This window comes from Symphalangus syndactylus, chromosome 1 (assembly GCF_028878055.3).
Source record: "Symphalangus syndactylus isolate Jambi chromosome 1, NHGRI_mSymSyn1-v2.1_pri, whole genome shotgun sequence".
Taxonomy (NCBI): Eukaryota; Metazoa; Chordata; class Mammalia; order Primates; family Hylobatidae; genus Symphalangus; species Symphalangus syndactylus.
Window position 1 is genome coordinate 79,466,315 of NC_072423.2, and position 19,143 is coordinate 79,485,457.

Here is a 19,143-nt window from a genome sequence, read left to right on the forward strand (position 1 = left end):
TCAGCTCACTGCAACCTCTGCCTCCCAGGTTCAAGTGATTCTCCTGCCTCAGCCTCCCGATTAGCTGGGATTACAGGAGCATGCCACCACACTTAGCTAATTTTTGTATTTTTAGTAGAGACAGGGTTTCACCATGTTGGCCAGGCTGGTCTCAAACTCCTGACCTCAGGTGATCCGTCCACCTCAGACTCCCAAAGTACTGGGATTACAGGCATGAGCCGCTGTGCCCAGCCTCAAATATATTATATTGAGTGAATAAAGCAAGATGCGAACGACACATACTGTATAATATCATTTAAGTAATTTTGAGGACACAAAGCAATCATGTAGATTGTTCATAGATGTAATAATATGTAATAAAAGCACAAAATGGGTATAAGGCACACAAATTTCACAGTGATGTTTACCTGGGAGGAAAGGGAGAGAAAGGACTTAAGCTACAGCTGTACTTTTCCTTATTAGTTCCCTCATTCATTTTTTTTTTAAACAAAAATATGTGAAGCAAATAAAGTGAAATATCAGTTTCTGATTTATCTCGCTGAGGATATAGATGTCATGGTATTCTTTTACTTGCACGTTTGAACTGCTTCATAACTGAACATTAAAAATTCAAGAAGCTTAAACTTGGAAGTTTTGTGTGTTGGTCTTTGCTGTCCAGCATACTGGTGGCTGCACTATGCAGTGATCAGGGCTCTGTCACCTTTCAACTGATGCCAGGTGGGTGGAGCTCCTTTCCCCGAGGCCACTCATCGGTGCCCAAGGAGACTGCGCCTCCCACCTGCCGGGTGTGGGTGGTGATGCGCAATGCTCTCCCAGTGGTGAGGCTGGTGCTCTGCGGCAGCCTCCTGACCAGTCCGGCTGCTTCCACACCAGCCCCCTCCTACCAAAATGATCCTTTTAGAAAGGACGTCGAGTGTTCACACACCCAGTGACTTCCCATCTCCTTTGGAATCCAGTCTCAAGTTCTCATCAACATCTTCAAACCCTGCAGGACCCGGGGCCCATCAGCCTCTCCTTGCTCATTTCCTACTTTCCTCTGGATCACTGTGTGCCTGGCACCAGCGAGCCTCTTCCCTGCTACTTGAGCAAGCCCAGTGTGCACCTGTCTCATGGCCTTTGATGGCCAGAATTCTTGTCCCCATATCTTGGAAGTTCTCCTCCTCCCCATGCAAGTCTCTGCTTCCAATTCACCTCCTCCGAGATGCCTCCCTGACTTCCTACCTATAGTAGATGGCCCTGCACTCTCTGTCCCAGTGTCTACTTTCATTTCTTCCAGGGATACCAGCACTTTTAATATTACCTGTCTGCCCTACTGGGATGCAGGCTCCATGAGATCAGAGACTTTGCCTGTTTGGTTCACCATCAAATCTCCTGAAAGAGTACCTAGTACAAAGTTGCACTCGATATATGTTTGCTGAAGAGCTGATTGAGAGCAGGGCAGAAGGCCCCACAGTCGGGTGCTTTGTCTTCCCGCCTTAGCACTGCTTCATTTGGTGCCCTGATCTAGAGCCTCTGGGAAGCTGCATTTCTGGAAGATGACCCTTGGCCTCCAGAAAGACAGAGAGAATGTGGTGGGGGGGAGGTCTCTTGGCTGCTCACGGGGAAGGGGCCCAGTGGTCACATCACTCTCTGAGCAGCTCCTGTCCCATCTCACGTCTCCTCATTCCAGCTGCCTCTCAGGGGTTTGCAGGGAGGGTCAACTCACACCATGATCTAAATATTTATCCACCTCCACGGTGCTTTTCTTTTCTTTTCTTTTTCTTTTTTTTTTTTTCTTTTTTAGAGATGGAGTAGCACTGTGTCACCCAGGCTGGAGTGCAGTGGCATGACCTCGGCTCACTGCAACGTCCACCTCCCGGGCTCAAGCAATTCTCCTGCCTCAGCCTCCCCAGTAGCTGGGATTACAGGCACCTGCCACCTGTCACCATACCCAGCTAATTTTTTTTTTTTTTTTTTGTATTTTTAGTAGAGACGGGGTTTTGCCATGTTGGCCAGGCTGGTCTCGAACTCCTGACCTCAAGCAGTCTGTCTGCCTTGGCCTCCCAAAGTGCTGGGATTACTGGCGTGAGCCACCACGCCTGGCCCAGGATGCTTTTCTAAGCCAACTCCATGCTCTTTCCACTCTCCAAAAATCCTCTGGAATCTTATGTCTGCCATTGGTCTCTTCTCCCTTTGACAAGTGGGTTTGTATCTTTTCAATTATTATTTTAGCAGTTTTTTTGAAGGGAGAGCAACAAACACACACAGCTCATCTACCAGGCTTAACTGGGAGTTCTTGATCCACAAACTATCTTTTTAAAGAATATATATTATTAAGCTTGTGGCAGGTTAAATGTGGTAATTGAAGCAACAAATATGGCATTATAGATGATGAGTTCAATATCATAATAAAATAACTATTACTAACATTGACATTCGAGATGGCCAGGATGGCAGTCTGTTCAGTCCTGTATCTGCAATGCTTGGGCAAACCTCTTTGACATGGGATCACTCTTAATTTCTGGTTGTGTCTGCTAATAGGATACTGGCTTAGTCTCCCATCAGTCCATTTTATGAGATGAGTTGATAATAAATTAGTAGTTTTATTTTAAAGAATATATTTTATTTTGAGACAAATTGAACAGAATGTACAGAAGATTCTCATGTCCCCTCACCAAGTCCCCATGTCCTGCAATGTAAACCACTTGCATTACTGTGATATGCTGATGTTGCAACTGATGAGCCAAGAGTGATACTTTATTGCCAACTAAGGACCAGGGGCGAACCTGGGTGGTGGCAATCCCAGCACTTTGGGAGGTTGAGGCAGGAGGATGGCTTGAGGCCAGGAGTTTGAGACTATCCTGGGCAACATAGTGAGATCCTGCCTCTATAGTAATTTTTAAAAATTGGCCAGATGTGGTCGTGTGCACCAATAGTTTCAGCTACTCGGGAGACTGAGGCAGAGGATCGCTTGAGCCCAGGAGTTGGAGGTTCAGTCTTGGTGTACATTCTATGGGTTTGGATGATTGTATAATAGTGTATATCCACCATTATAGTATCAGACAGAGTAGTTTCACTGTCTGAAGAATCCTCTATGTTTTGTCTATTCATCCGTCCCCCAACATCCAACCCTTGGCAACCCCTGATCTTTTTGCTGTCTCCATAGTTTTGCCTTTTCCAGGGTGTCATAGAGTTGGACTCATACAGGGTGTAGCCTTTTCAGATTGTCTTCCTTAACTTAAATAACGTGCATTTAAATTTCCTCCCTATCTTTTCATGGCTTGATAGCTCATTTCTTTTTAGTGCTGAATCATATTCCAATATTGGGCTGCACCACAGTTTATTTATCCATTCACCTACTGAAGACATCTGGGTTGCTTCCAAGTTTCTGCAATTATGAAAAAACTTGCTATAAGCATCCACATGCACCAGGTAAATGCCATGGAGCATGAGTGCTGGGTCACATGGTAAGAGCAATTGTTCATGAGGGTTCACTTAGCTAATATTTTCTTCACTTACACTTCCCTTAGTATTTGGATTGCTTCATCTCTACATTGTCAACGTCTTAAAAAATACATTTTGTCTTAAAATGAACAAACGACATGAACACTGATTTTTTCAGCTTACTCTAATGATATCTTTGTTTCTGCATATCATTTGAGATTGTTCCCTTGGGTTTAGCTGAGACTGACTCCTTTCTCGTAGGGTTACTGGGACCTCTTCAAGGCTTCATGTGCTCCAGTGGACTGTGATGGGCACTTTCTTTTTGATATGCAAAACATCACTTTGGCTAGTGGGGGTTCTTTGTTTTATTTTGCAAGATCTCACATATTTTGAAAAACATTCTCTGGCAACCCGATATTCAACATTCTTAAAGAAAAGAATTTTCAACCCAGAATTTCATATCCAGCCAAACTAAGCTTCATAAGTGAAGGAGAAATAAAATACTTTACAGACAAGCAAACGCTGAGTGATTTTGTCACCACCAGGCCTGCCCTAAAAGAGCTCCTGAAGGAAGCACTAAACATGGAAAGGAACAACCGGTACCAGCCACTGCAAAAACACGCCAAATTGTAAAGACCATCAAGGCTAGGAAGAAACTGCATCAACTAACGAGCAAAATAACCAACTAACATCATAATGACAGGATCAGATTCACACATAACAATATTAACGTTAAATGTAAATGGGCTAAATGCTCCAATTAAAAGACACAGACTGGCAAACTGGATAAGGAGTCAGGACCCATCAGTGTGCTGTATTCAGGAAACCCATCTCACGTGCAGAGACACACATAGACTCAAAATAAAGGGATGGAGGAAGATCTATCAAGCAAATGGAAAACAAAGAAAGGCAGGGGTTGCAATCCTAGTCTCTGATAAAATAGACTTTAAACCAACAAAGATCAAAAGAGACAAAGAAGGCCATTACATAATGGTAAAGGGATCAATTCAACAAGAAGAGCTAACTATCCTAAATATATATGCACCCAACACAGGAGCACCCAGATTCATAAAGCAAGTCCTGAATGACCTACAAAGGGACTTAAACTCCCACACAATAATAATGGGAGATTTTAACACCCCACTGTCAGCATTAGACAGATCAACGAGACAGAAAGTTAACAAGGATATCCAGGAATTGAACTCAGCTCTACATAAAGTGGACCTAATAGACATCTACAGAACTCTCCACCCCAAATCAACAGAATATACATTTTTTTCAGCACCACACCACACCTATTCCAAAATTGACCACATAGTTGGAAGTAAAGCTCTCCTCAGCAAATGTAAAAGAACAGAAATTATAACAAACTGTCTCTCAGACCACAGTGCAATCAAACTAGAACTCAGGATTAAGAAACTCACTCAAAACCGCTCAATTACATGGAAACTGAACAACCTGCTCCTGAATGACTATTGGGTACATAATGAAATGAAGGCAGAAATAAAGATGTTCTTTGAAACCAACGAGAACAAAGACACAACATACCAGAATCTCTGGGACACGTTCAAAGCAGTGTGTAGAGGGAAATTTATAGCACTAAATGCCCACAAGAGAAAGCAGGAAAGATCCAAAATTGACACCCTAAGATCACAATTAAAAGAACTAGAAAAGCAAGAGCAAACACATTCAAAAGCTAGCAGAAGGCTAGAAATAACTAAAATCAGAGCAGAACTGAAGGAAATAGAGACACAAAGAACCCTTCAAAAAATTAATGGATCCAGGAGCTGGTTTTTTGAAAAGATCAACAAAATTGATAGACCGCTAGCAAGACTAATAAAGAAGAAAAGAGAGAAGAATCAAATAGATGCAATAAAAAATGAAAAAGGGGATATCACCACTGATCCCACAGAAATACAATCTACCATCAGAGAATACTACAAACACCTCTATGCAAATAAACTAGAAAATCTAGAAGAAATGGATAAATTCCTCGACAAATACACCCTCCCAAGACTAAATCAGGAAGAAGTTGAATCTCTGAATAGACCAATAACAGGTTCTGAAATTGTGGCAATAATCAATAGCTTACCAACCAAAAAGAGTCCAGGACCTGATGGATTCACAGCTGAATTCTACCAGAGGTACAAGGAGGAACTGGTACCATTCCTTCTGAAACTATTCCAATCGATAGAAAAAGAGGGAATCCTCCCTAACACATTTTATGAAGCCAGCATCGTCCTGATACCAAAGCCTGGCAGAGACATAACCAAAAAAGAGAATTTCAGACCAATATCCTTGATGAACATTGATGCAAAAATCCTCAATAAAATATTGGCAAACTGAATCCAGCAGCACATCAAAAAGCTTATCCACCATAATCAAGTGGGCTTCATCCCTGGGATGCAAGGCTGGTTCAACATACGCAAATCAATAAATGTAATCCAGCATATAAACAGAACCAAAGACAAAAACCACATGATTATCTCAATAGATGCAGAAAAGGCCTTTGACAAAATTCAACAACCCTTCATGCTAAAAACTCTCAATAAATTAGGTATTGATGGGACGTATCTCAAAATCACAAGAACTATCTACGGCAAACCCACAGCCAATATCATACTGAATGGGCAAAAACTGGAAGCATTCCCTCTGAAAACTGGCACAAGACAGGGATGCCCCCTCTCACCGCTCCTATTCAACATAGTGCTGTAAGTTCTGGCCAGAGCAATCAGTCAGGAGAAGGAAATAAAGGGTATTCAATTAGGAAAAGAGGAAGTCAAATTGTCCCTGTTTGCAGATGACATGATTGTATATCTAGAAAACCCCATTGTCTCAGCCCAAAATCTCCTTAAGCTGATTAGCAACTTCAGCAAAGTCTCAGGATACAAAATCAATGTACAAAAATCACAAACATTCTTGTACACCAATAACAGACAGAGAGTCAAATCATGAGTGAACTCCCATTCACAATTGCTTCAAAGAGAATAAAATACCTAGGAATCCAACTTACAAGGGATGTGAAGGACCTCTTCAAGGAGAACTACAAACCACTGCTCAATGAAATAAAAGAGGATACAAACAAATGGAAGAACATTCCATGCTCATGGGTTGGAAGAATCAATATCGTGAAAATGGCCATACTGCCCAAGTTAATTTATAGATTCAATGCCATCCCCATCAAGCTACCAATGACTTTCTTCACAGAATTGGAAAAAAGTACTTTAAAGTTCATATGGAACCAAAAAAGAGCCCGCATCGCCAAGTCAATCCTAAGCCAAAAGAACAAAGCTGGAGGCATCACGCTACCTGACTTTAAACTATACTACAAGGCTACAGTAACCAAAACAGCATGGTACTGGTACCACAACAGAGACATAGATCAATGGAATAGAACAGAGCCCTCAGAAATGATGCTGCATATCTACAACTATCTGATCTTTGACAAACCTGACAAAAACAAGAAATGGGGAAAGGATTCCCTATTTAATAAATGGTGCTGGGAAAACTGGCTAGCCATATGTAGAAAGCTGAAACTGGATCCCTTCCTTACACCTTATACAAAAGTTAATTCAAGATGGATTAAAGACTTAAATGTTAGACCTAAAACCATTAAAATCCTACAAGAAAACCTAGGCAATACCATTCAGGACATAGGTGTGGGCAAGGACTTCATGTCTAAAACACCAAAAGCAATGGCAACAAAAGCCAAAATTGACAGATGGGATCTAATTAAACTAAAGAGCTTCTGCACAGCAAAAGAAACTACCATCAGAGTGAACAGGCAACCTACAGAATGGGAGAAAATTTTTGCAACCTACTCATCTGACAAAGGGCTAATATCCAGAATCTACAATGAACTCAAACAAATTTACAAGAAAAAAACAAACAACCCCATCAAAAAGTGGGCGAAGGACATGAACAGACACTTCTCAAAAGAAGACATTTATGCAGCCAAAACACACATGAAGAAATGCTCATCATCACTGGCCATCAGAGAAATGCAAATCAAAACCACAGTGAGATACCATCTCACACCAGTTAGAATGGCCATCATTAAAAAAGCAGGAAACAACAGGTGCTGGAGAGGATGTGGAGAAATAGGAACACTTTTACACTGTTGATGGGACTGTAAACTAGTTCAACCATTGTGGAAGTCAGTGTGGCGATTCCTCAGGGATCTAGAACTAGAAATACCATTTGACCTAGCCATCCCATTACTGGGTATATACCCAAAGGACTATAAATCATGCTGCTATAAAGACACATGCACATGTATGTTTATTGCGGCACTATTCACAATAGCAAAGAGTTGGAACCAACCCAAATGTCCAACAACGATAGACTGGATTAAGAAAATGTGGCACATATACACCATGGAATACTATGCAGCCATAAAAAATGATGAGTTCATGTCCTTTGTAGGGACATGGATGAAACTGGAAAACATCATTCTCAGTAAACTATCGCAAGGACAAAAAACCAAACACCGCATGTTCTCACTCATAGGTGGGAATTGAACAATGAGAACTCATGGACACAGGAAGGGGAACATCACACTCTGGGGACTGTTGTGGGGTGGGGGGAGGGGAGAGGGACAGCATTAGGAGATATACCTAATGCTAAATGACGAGAGTTAATGGGTGCAGGAAATCAACATGGCACATGGATACATATGTAACAAACCTTCACATTGTGCACATGTACCCTAAAACCTAAAGTATAAAAAAAAAAAAAAAAATTCTCTGGCAACCACAAGATGTGCTGGGCCCATCTTGATTTTCCCCATTTTCACCATGGAAGCAGCGACTTTCCAAGGATTTCTGGCCACTGTTTGTGGAGAGGAGCATTAGAGGCTGAAATTCAGGGCTCTCTCTCTGAGGGCCTTGGGCTTCCCTCTGAGTCCAGGCTGCACACATGTAATGAGGGAAGCAGGGGCTTTCCGTGCTCTGGTGACAGAATCAGAAACCCTTTTAAAGTGTGTGAACTCACACTGATGTTCTCATTCAACTTCGACTTTACTAAGCTGCTCTTTATTTTGTTCTAATACTATGTTTTAAAATTGTAAATTTTATCCCTTTTGAACACAAAGATTTTTTTTTAAATAAAATTACCCCCTCCAAATAAATAAATTTAGAGATGCTTCGTGTCAGTTAAGTACCTTCGATCACCTTCTCAGACGATGCCTTTTTCCAAGCCGACAGCCATTTCCAAGACCTTGAGACCTTCAAAGTCAATTTTTAAAGCTCAATTAATTATAATACATTTGCACAGATCACACAGCCTGAAGTCACAGCTCATTGGCAGAGGGTATTCTCTTCTGTGAAGCAGAGGGCTTAACTCACACATACTGAGTTACTCACAGTCAGCAGTGATAATATTCAACCAGAGCGGCCATTAAGATGAAATTTTCCTGTAATTGGCCTCTCTTTTGTGGTCTGTGGGAAGGATTTAATCTCTGGACTTGTGATGCTTTTCTTAGCCTCTCTCCTCCTCCGCCCTCCTAACTGAGGAGGACTCTCTCGGGGATTTTCTGCTGTAGGCAAGTCCCCAGTTGCTGGAAAACCCTGGCTTCATGGGGTGCGGGTACTGATGTGTCGTCCATACCTGGGACGTTTTATGTGTTTGTTTAATTTTTACGTAGGTCATGTGTCTACTCATGCCTGTGAGCCAATGATTTACTCTTATTTTTAATGTCTTTATACATTGAGTACAACAAATCCTCAGGAAACACCTTTCTAGAAGCTCCTGGTATTCCTGGGCAGCTGGACATCAATACCCCTGACACCTACAGGGCCTTGTCCTCCTTGCTTTTATATAATTTTCCAAATAGCATCATGCTACCCCTGCTGTCAAATTGTAGTGGATATAGGACGGTTTTGAAATGGTTTGCATTAGAAAAGTCCTGCCCTCAGATTTAAAAAAAAAGAAAACCTTTCTTTTATTAAAGGACACAGCTGTATTGTAGGGCCAGCCAGTTGCCAGGAGGCACACTGGCTTCACCTTCTTGAAGCCTCCCTGTCTCTTGAGTAAAGCAGTCTACTGAACCCAGGAGACTGTGCAAGGTGAGGCCAAAGACACAGGCAGAAGACCCAGGACTTGGCCCTAATCCATTAGCCCACTTGTGTTTTTGCTTTGGTGTTGGGATCTCAGGGGAACGTGGGATCGACCCAGGCCAGGGTTCTCCCAGGACCTTTCTGCCAGGCTTCCTGGGAAACGCACACTCTTTCATCGGGGACACTAGACAGGATGGGAGACTGGAGCACCTGGGGCCACTGCTGCCCTATAGAGAGGCCCCAGCTGAGAATCAGACTCAACTGAGGCAGCAGAGCGGGAATGGAGAGAGAGACAGACAAAGCCACAAAAACCTTCATTCGAAATGGGCTTCAGACCTGCCTAAAGCCACATCCACCCCTTGAACTTCACAGATAAAGTGAGCCAAGATACTCCCTTTCCAGCATCGATTTGAGTTGTGTCTCACCACTTACATTTCAAAGAATCCTGTTGAAACAGAACTTTGGGGTTTTAGATACGAAGTTGTAGGCAATTTGTGATAGGTGGCTAAAATGAACTCTTGCACTATTAGTTTGTACTACCCCATCTGCCCTGGCAGGGAGGTGACCAACCTGGTCTAACTAGAAAAAAACCACATATGGCATTGTACTTACTGTTGGCCACCACCCTCCAGGGTCAACTGGAAGTGTCCAGAGGAATGACAGAGGACTCAAGAATATAGCACATGAAAAATGGTTGGAAGTACCATGGCTGTCTGCTTGGAGAAGGAAAGCGTGGGAGAGAGCTGCCTCAAATGGTGATCTTGTGCAGAGGATGCTGGCAGCTCTGCATGCACAGGACAGGTGAACCTGGGCTGCAAGAGGCCACCTGCTGAACCCAGGTCTCAGCTCAGTGCAGGAATAAACTCCTCTAACTCAGCATGGTCCCCATTTGGTGTGGGCTGCCTGGGCAAGCATGAGCTCCAGGAGAGTTGGAAATCTGCTTGGCAAGGAGGTACTAGAGACATTTCTGAGATGGCTTCACCCTTGAGGGCACGTCCTTTGAGAGTCTAAAATGTATAAGAATGTCAAGCTATTGGCTTGTGCTTTAATTGAGATTAGCTGGCAGCTAACTGAGAATAAGTTGCCTGCATCACAATTTTGGCCTGATTGAGGGTTGGCCTTGCTTCTAAATGTTTTTATCACACCTTCAGTGGCCAAGTGAATTGAAGGGAGGCTTCTGCCCAAGAAGCTGAGATAGTACGAGCCGTGTGATTCCTACCCTTTCCTCCAGGACTTGTTTCTCCAAATCCCACTTGGCTGTTTGGGCTTTCCTCTGTCTTTCTTGGGTGAAGACTTTGTGGTCCTGGAGACATGGGTCCTGGAGACATGATTTGAGATTTTTACCTAGAAAAGGCACGATGAAGCTTGTAGGGACTGAGGCAGTCTAGAACACCTACTGACTTCTAAATGGGAACATTCTTTGCTGAAACCTCTTTTTTTCTGTGTTGGCTACCAGAAGTTCACATCCCATGTAAAATGTAAGCCCGGTGAAGCAGGGGCTTTGGTTCACAGCTGCATCCCAACACATTGCACAGGTCCGGTGCACAGTAAGACCTCCATAAGTATTTGTTGAATGAAAGAGCGGAAGGTCTTGAAGGGCCTCTGAGATCACCTGGTCTATGTCTCTCCTTTTCTAGGATTTCCCCACCTCCAGAACTGTAAGAAGTACATTTCTGTTGTTTATAAATTACCTAGTCTAAGAGATTTTGTCATAGCAGCAGGAATGGACTGACAGAATCAGCACACACACACATCAGCAACACTGATAAGAAATGTAATATATCCACACATTTACTTACGTAGGCACTTCATACTTTTAAAAAACTTTTATTTTTGGTTTAGTGGTACAAGTACATGTTTGTTACATAGGTATACTTATGTCGTGGAGGTTTGTTGTACAGTTTATTTCATGATGCAGATACTAAGCCTAGCATGCATTCATTGTTTTTCCTGATCCTCTCCCTCCTCCCAGCCTCCACTCTCCGAAAGGCCCCCATGTGTGCTGTTCCCCACTATGTGTCCATGTGTTCTCATCATTTAGCTTCGACTTATAAGTGAGAACATTCAGCATTTGGTTTTCTGTTTCTGTGTTAGTTTGCTAAGAATGATAGCCTCCAGCTCCATCAACATCCTGCAAAGGACATGATCTCATTCTTTTTTATGGCTGCACAGTATTCTGTGGTGTATATGTACCACATTTTCTTTGTCCAATCTACCACTGATGGGTATTTAGGTTGACTCCATGTCTTTGCTATTATGAATGGTGCTGCAATGAACATACATATGTATGTGCCTTTATAATAGAATGATTTATACTCCTATGTGTATATGCCCAGTAATGGGATTGCTGGGTTGAATGGTATTTCTGTCTTTAGGTCTTTGAGGAATTGCCACACTGTCTTCCACGATGGCTGAACTAATGTACACTCCCACCAACAGCACTTTACCCTTTTTACTTCAAGCATTTAATTTAATCATTGCCATCGAACGGACTGCCCAACAAATAATTCAAACTTTAAACGGAACATGAGGTTCTTAAGTCTTGCAGGCTGAACTGGACAGAGCAGAGAAATTCCTGAGGCAGAATCTGTGACTCAGGCCTAAAGTCTCACTATGTGTCCCCACCTTTCCAGGTGGAATGAGGTTAAAGAATGCCAAAGATCAGATGGTTGTAGATGTGTGGTATTATTACCTGGGAATCCAACTTACAAGGGATGTGAAGGACCTCTTCAAGGAGAACTACAAACCACTGCTCAACGAAATAAAAGAGGACACAAACAAATGGAAGAACATTCCATGCTCATGGATAGGAAGAATCAATACTGTGAAAATGGTGATACTGCCCAAGGTAATTCAGAGATTCAATGCCATCCCCATCAAGCTACCAATGACTTTCTTCACAGAATTGGAAAAAACTACTTTAAAGTTTATATGGAACCAAAAAAGCCCACATTGCCAAGACAATCCTAAGCCAAAAGATCAAAGCTAGAGGCATTATGCCACCCGACTTCAAATTATACTACAAGGCTACAGTAACCAAAACAGCATGGTACCGGTACCAAAACAGAGATATAGACCAATGGAACAGAACAGAGCCTTTGACAGACCTGACAAAAACAAGAAATGGGGAAAGGATTTCCTACTTAATAAATGGTGCTAGGAAAACTGGATAGCCATATGTAGAAAGCTGAAACTGGATCCCTTCCTTATATCTTACACAAAAATTAATTCAAGATGGATTAAAGACTTACATGTTACACCTAAAACCATAAAAACCCTAGAAGAAAACCTAGGCAATACCATTCAGGACATAGGCATGGGCAAGGACTTCATGACTCATACACCAAAAGCAATGGCAACAAAAGCCAAAATTGACAAATGGGATCTAATTAACTAAAGAGCTTCTGCACAGCAAAAGAAACTACCATCAGAGTGAACAGGCAACCTACAGAATGGAAGAAAACTTTTACAATCTACCCATCTGACAAAGGTCCTAATATCTAGAATCTACAAAGAACTTAAACAAATTTACAAGAAAAAAACAAACAACCCCATCAACAAGCGGGCAAAGGATATGAACAGACACTTCTCAAAAGAAGACATTTATGCAGCCAACAGATACATAAAAAAATGCTCATCATCACTGGCCATCAGAGAAATGCAAATCAAAACCACAATGAGATACCATTTCACACCAGTTAGAATGGCGATCATTAAAAAGTCAGGAAACAACAGGTGCTGGAGAGGATGTGGAGAAATAGGAACACTTTTACACTGTTGGTGGGACTGTAAACTAGTTCAACCATTGTGGAAGACAGCGTGGCAATTCCTCAAGGATCTAGAACTAGAAATACCATTTGACCCAGCCATCCCATTACTGGGCATATACTCAAAGGATTATAAATCATGCTGCTCTAAAGACACATGCACATGTATATTTATTGCGGCACTACTCATGATAGCAGAGACTTGGAACCAACCCAAATGTCCATCAATGATAGACTGGATTAAGAAAATGTGGCATATATACACCATGGAATACTATGCAGCCATAAAAAATGATGAGTTCATGTCCTTTGTAGGGACATGGATGAAGATGGAAACCATCATTCTCAGCAAACTATCGCAAGGACAAAAAACCAAACACCGCATGTTCTCACTTATAGGTGGGAACTGAACAATGAGAACACATGGACACAGGAAGGGGAACATCACACACCGGGGACTGTTGTGGGATGGGGGGAGGGGGGAGGGATAGCATTAGGAGATATACCTAATGCTAAATGACGAGTTAATGGGTGCAGCACACCAATATGGCACATGTATACCTACGTAACAAACCTGCATGTTGTGCACATGTACCCTAGAACTTAAAGTATAATTAAAAAAAAAATGCCAAAGGCAGTTTCCAAAGGTGTGTCAAGGAATGGAGTGGAAATGTGCTGTTTAAAGCCTCAGTGCAGTGTGAGTGTCTGCAGGCAATGAGCTTCAGGCACTCCTCAGTGGCACTTCATTCAGCCCAGGGGAGTGAGCTGAGCCCTTCCTGTGGAGGGAGGGAGGCTTGCGAGGTGTCTGGGGAGTCTAATCCAGTGGGCAGACTGCCTCTCTGCTTTTCCCCACCTGAGAGAGCTGGCTCTGCTGCTGAGTGACCCCACCTTGCAAAGTCCTCCCACATCCAAGAGTTCCCTTTTTGCAAAACCTTAAAAATGTAGTGTATAATATAAATGTGTATGAAGTTTACACACAGCTAGTGAATTCACTAGCATACAACTAATGAATTTTTACATATGCATATACCCCTGCAACTACACTAGATGAAGACAGATCATTTCCCTCTCCCCTAAAGGCTCTCTTGCCCCTTCCCACCCACTACCATCCCGAGTGACCATGGATCTAACTTCTATCATCATCAGTTAGCTTCTCCTGTTTTGGAACATCACACAAATAAAACCATATGTTACTATTCTTTTGAGCCTGAATTCTGTCACTCAAATAAGTTTTTGTGGCATTTATCCATGTTGTGTATGCCAGCAATTTCATGGGTTTAAAAAAATTTTATTTTAATTTCCAGGGTCCATGTGCAGGACGTGCAGGTTTGTTACATAGGTAAATGTGTGCCATGGTGGTTTGCTGCACCCATCAAGCCATCACCTAGGTATTAAGCCTGGCATGCATTAGCTATTTAACCTGATGCTCTTCCCACCACCCCCACCCGCTCTCCCCTGACAGGCCCCAGTGTGTGTGTTGTTCCCCTCCCTGTGTCCATGTGTTCTTATTGTTCAGCTCCCCACGTATAAGTGAGAACATGAGGTGTTTGGTTTTCTGTTCCCGTGTTAGTTTGCTGACGATAATGGCAAATTTACAAGAAAAAAATAAACAATCCAATTAAAAAGTGGGCAAAGGACATGAGCAGACACTTCTCAAAAGAAGACACACGTGGCCAACAAACATATTTTAAAGAGCTCAATATCACTGCTCGTTAGTTTCACGGTTTTTAAACTACTCTGTAATCTTCCATTATACGGGTGTACCAAAATTTATTTATCTTTCATCCCCTGATGGACATTCGGGTTATTTCCAGTTTTTTTCTCTTGCGTTTGAGCAAGCCAGCATGAAGCTCCTCATGGGTGCCATTTGTTGGACGTCTGCTCTCAGTCCTCTTGTGCCCTCGCAGGAGGAGAATTGCTGGGATGCAGGTTCTACTGACTCCTTGCCCTGGTGAATGTTTACAATTGTCACTGTTTCCAACCTCAGCCATTCCAGTGGGTGTGCTATTTCATGAGTTCAGTGCAAACCTAGCGAGCACCTCTTCCCATGCTTGTTGGCTACTTATGTATCCTCTTCCGTAAGGGACCTTTTCAAAGAATTCGCCCTTTTCTTATGGAGCACGTTCCGGTAAGGAAAGCTACATTGCTATGTTCTCTACAAACGACCCCCCTCCAGTGGGACAGGGAGATGCAGAGGCACGCAATCCTGCCTCCGTCAGTGTTTGATGAAAAAGCGGAGGCTCTGAAAGCAGCCTGGGACCAGGGATTTATGATGGGCCGCTGTGGCTGATGAGAAGCTGTGGGAGGCCATGGCCCTGGGACCGGCAGGCCTGCAGACAGAGTGAGGACAAACCACACTCACCGGGACACCTGGAGCCCATGAGGACAGGGCAGCCTGGGCCGTCTTGCACTCCTTCAATCTCAGGGATGCTGGTGACCTGAGGATGAGGAGGGTGACCTGAGGATGAGGAGGGTGCCCTTCTCCACAGGTCCCCTTCTCACACTCCTCACCCGGGACTGGGGATGCTTCAGGGGGAGGCCCAGTGGGGACAAGGGGACCTCACGTAAAGGAGGTGTAAGGGCTTCACAGCACCTGGAACCCCACGAGACGCTGCAGAGGGCGATCTGCCTTCCTCCTTCCAAATCTCACACAACTTTCTCTGCGGCCAACTGGACCTGGAACCTTGCAAGGAAGGAATTCTGGGAAGCATGGGACCCGCAGGGCTCAGCTGACACAGTATAAACTCACCAGAGCTTGTCCTTGCTTGTAAGGCAGTGAAAAGGACTGAAGGAAGCTAATATTTATTGAAAAGTAAGTAAACATTTATTTATTTACCTTTTGGGCCGGGTACCTTGCTCAACACTTAACTCGCTGGCAATTTATAACCCAGTAGGGAGCTGACTGAACCATGTGTCAGAGAGAAATGGAGAATTCAGAAGGGAGGCCTCAGAGGCCACCTCACACCAGCTGCCATCACTGCAGCTTCAGAGACCCAGATCTCAGGGAAGACTCAGCCACCCTGGGATGCTCTGTGGGGTGCAGGGGACTTGGGGGCCACCTTGGCAACAGGACAGGTAGAGCTGTGGCTGTAAAGACTGAGACGCGGGAGGTGTGCGCAGGGCTGGGGAAGCTTTAGGTACTGTAATATTTGTAAGAGATCTGACAGTACATGTGTCACAGGTCAGGAAGCGCTTCATCATTTTTTAGTGATGTAATGTGTAGATACCACACACAAATATGTCTGGATGGATTGTCTTTGAGGTCACACATTTCTTTCTTTCTTGCTGTGTTTTCCCTTTGTCTTCACTCCCCGGCCCCTAAGGAAAGAGCAGGTGCTGTGACTTTTGCCCAAGGAGAGAGCGCTGCAGCCAGGCTGAGAGCAGAAGTTGCCTGCAGAACACTTCTCTTTCCATCCTGTGTGATTTTCAACCTAATCCCAAAGGAAGTGAATGAGGTTGGTGGGTCCCGGAGCAGCGGGGGCCACAGGATCCCAGGGAGGGGATGGGTATGCAGATGGGGACATGGCCAGTGTCACAGAAGACCCCATGAAGTAGTAACTATTACCTCCAGTGTACAGATAGACGCTGAGGTGTGGCGATGCTGCGTGTTGGGGCGAAACGCGCAGGAGAAGTCGTCAAGGCTCAGGGACAGAGCCCTTGCTCCGGGGCTGCTCGTCGTAGATTCTGGTCCTGAGAATCTAGAGTGGGGCTCCCACTTCTCCAGGACCAGAATTACCCACATGAAGCTTCTCTTTCTCATTTCCTTCTATTTCTCATTTAAATTAAAGAGTACAAGGAATAGGATGAATCATTTTGGATAAATTTCATCTAAATGTTATACATGAGATCCAAGAAACAAAACTGTATTCTCAGATTCACATTCAACTTGAGGTCACTAGGCCCTCAAATTCCCTTTTTTCTCAACATTCGTTCATGTTTCCCTTTTCTATTTATGTCTCCTTAGATGAATGACTAGCAAATTTCTATGGACTAAGTATGGCCAGGGTATAATTGACATGAGACAGGCTGCAAGAATTGACAGTGAAAAAGAATCTTTTTCACCTCCCACTCTTTGAAACCAATTTCAGTTGATTTCCACCCAATTTTAGTAATATTTACCTCAATATTGTTTACTCATCTATCCCAATATTAAGGTACCATTCATTCCAAAAAACCCTTTGAGCCCCTTGTGTCAGGCACTACTGGGGTCCAAGTTCTCCACCAACGGAGGAAAACAAAGTGTCCGCTCTGCTGAGCTTCAGTCTGGGCCCTTGGAATGAGCGAATGGTCAGGATGAAGCCGATATAGAATCGTATTGCATTTTACTGAGAACAAACATACATCTAAGTACCTCGAACTCTTCCATTTCTATAGGGAGAGTGTGTGTGTCTGGAAGGGTGTGGGAGGGAATAGCTGAAGTGGAAAACAAATATAGGGAGGACTGAGTAGAAAACACAGGGACAGGCTGGGCGCGGTGGCTCATGCCTGTAATCCCAGCACTTTGGGAGGCCGAGGCGGGCGGATCACTAGGTCAGGAGATCAAGACCATCCTGGCTAACACGGTCAAACCCCGTCTCCACTAAGAATACAAAATATTAGCCAGGCGTGGTGGCGGGCACCTGTAGTCCCAGCTACTCGGGAGGCTGAGGCAGGAGAATGGCGTGAACCTGGGAGGCAGAGTTTGCAGTGAGCCGAGATCACACCATTGCACTCCAGCCTGGGCGACAGAGTGAGACTGCCTCAAAAAAAAAAAAAAAAAAAAAAAAAAAAAAAAAAGAAAGAAAGAAAACACAGGGACAGGTTCCTCCCATATTTTCTAGAAATAGAAATACAGAGCCGCAGTTTCTAGTTATAAATAAGACAACAAGAAAGGGCAACGCGAGATTGAGATGCATCACAAATGGTAGAAATTGAGATTATGATTTTAAAATTCAGCCCTCAATTTAAGGGGGTTAAGTTACACACAGAGAAATTATGTGCAAGTGAAACAGAAGGCATTGTTTTGTGGTTTTGGAAAAACTTTTCTTCTTCATTGTCCATGGGGCGTTTAGATGGAAAAAGTCATTTCTTTTTCTACCTAAAGAGGGCAAGAGCACAGTTTCTCCAACCCCAAAGCATGTGAGTTATGCATTTGTGGACATCAAATATAAACTAAGTATATGCTTGTCAGATTAGGATAACCTGTGTGAAGCACTTATCAGCTTATTGCTCATTTAAGTTTACCCAGGCAGCCAGGTTCAAAGTCCCCCTGCTACAAGCTTCTCAATTAGACCAGGACCTGGGCATTCCCACCTGGAGCGGGCTCATTGACGGGCACAGGGCAGATGCTGGCTGGTTTGCTGGCTGAGCTGAAGAACTGTCAGCGCTGCTGTAGGTAGGTGGCAGTATGGCATGCTCGTTCAGCTCTCAGCTTTCTATGCAGCTAGTTAGGGATGTAAAACCATCTCTTTGTGGTCTGAGGACAAATTACTAAATCCTTCTAGCCTCAACTTCGTCATGTGTAAAATGGAGAAGTAACAGCTTCCAGTTATTGTGAGGACTCAATCAGACAATCCATGTAAAGCGCTTAGCACAGAGCTCTCCAGGAATGGTAGTTATTATTACATCACATATGAGCACTGATCAAAGGCTAGCGGCAATTACCGCCATAGCTGAGAGCTGAGGGCTTAAGGGAAGCTGAATTCAGCCAACATTTCACTAACAAAAAAGTCACTGACAAATTAGACAAAACGTAGGTTTCAAAAGATTCATTTCTCTGACATTATGGAAATATGAGCTGGACAACTTTTTGGGGTGTGTGTGGGGACAGTTGAAAATGTTCACTCCTTTAATCAGCTGCATCTATCTTAAACCCAGCCTAAAACCCCTGCTTAGTGTAGTATTTCGGTATGTCTGCA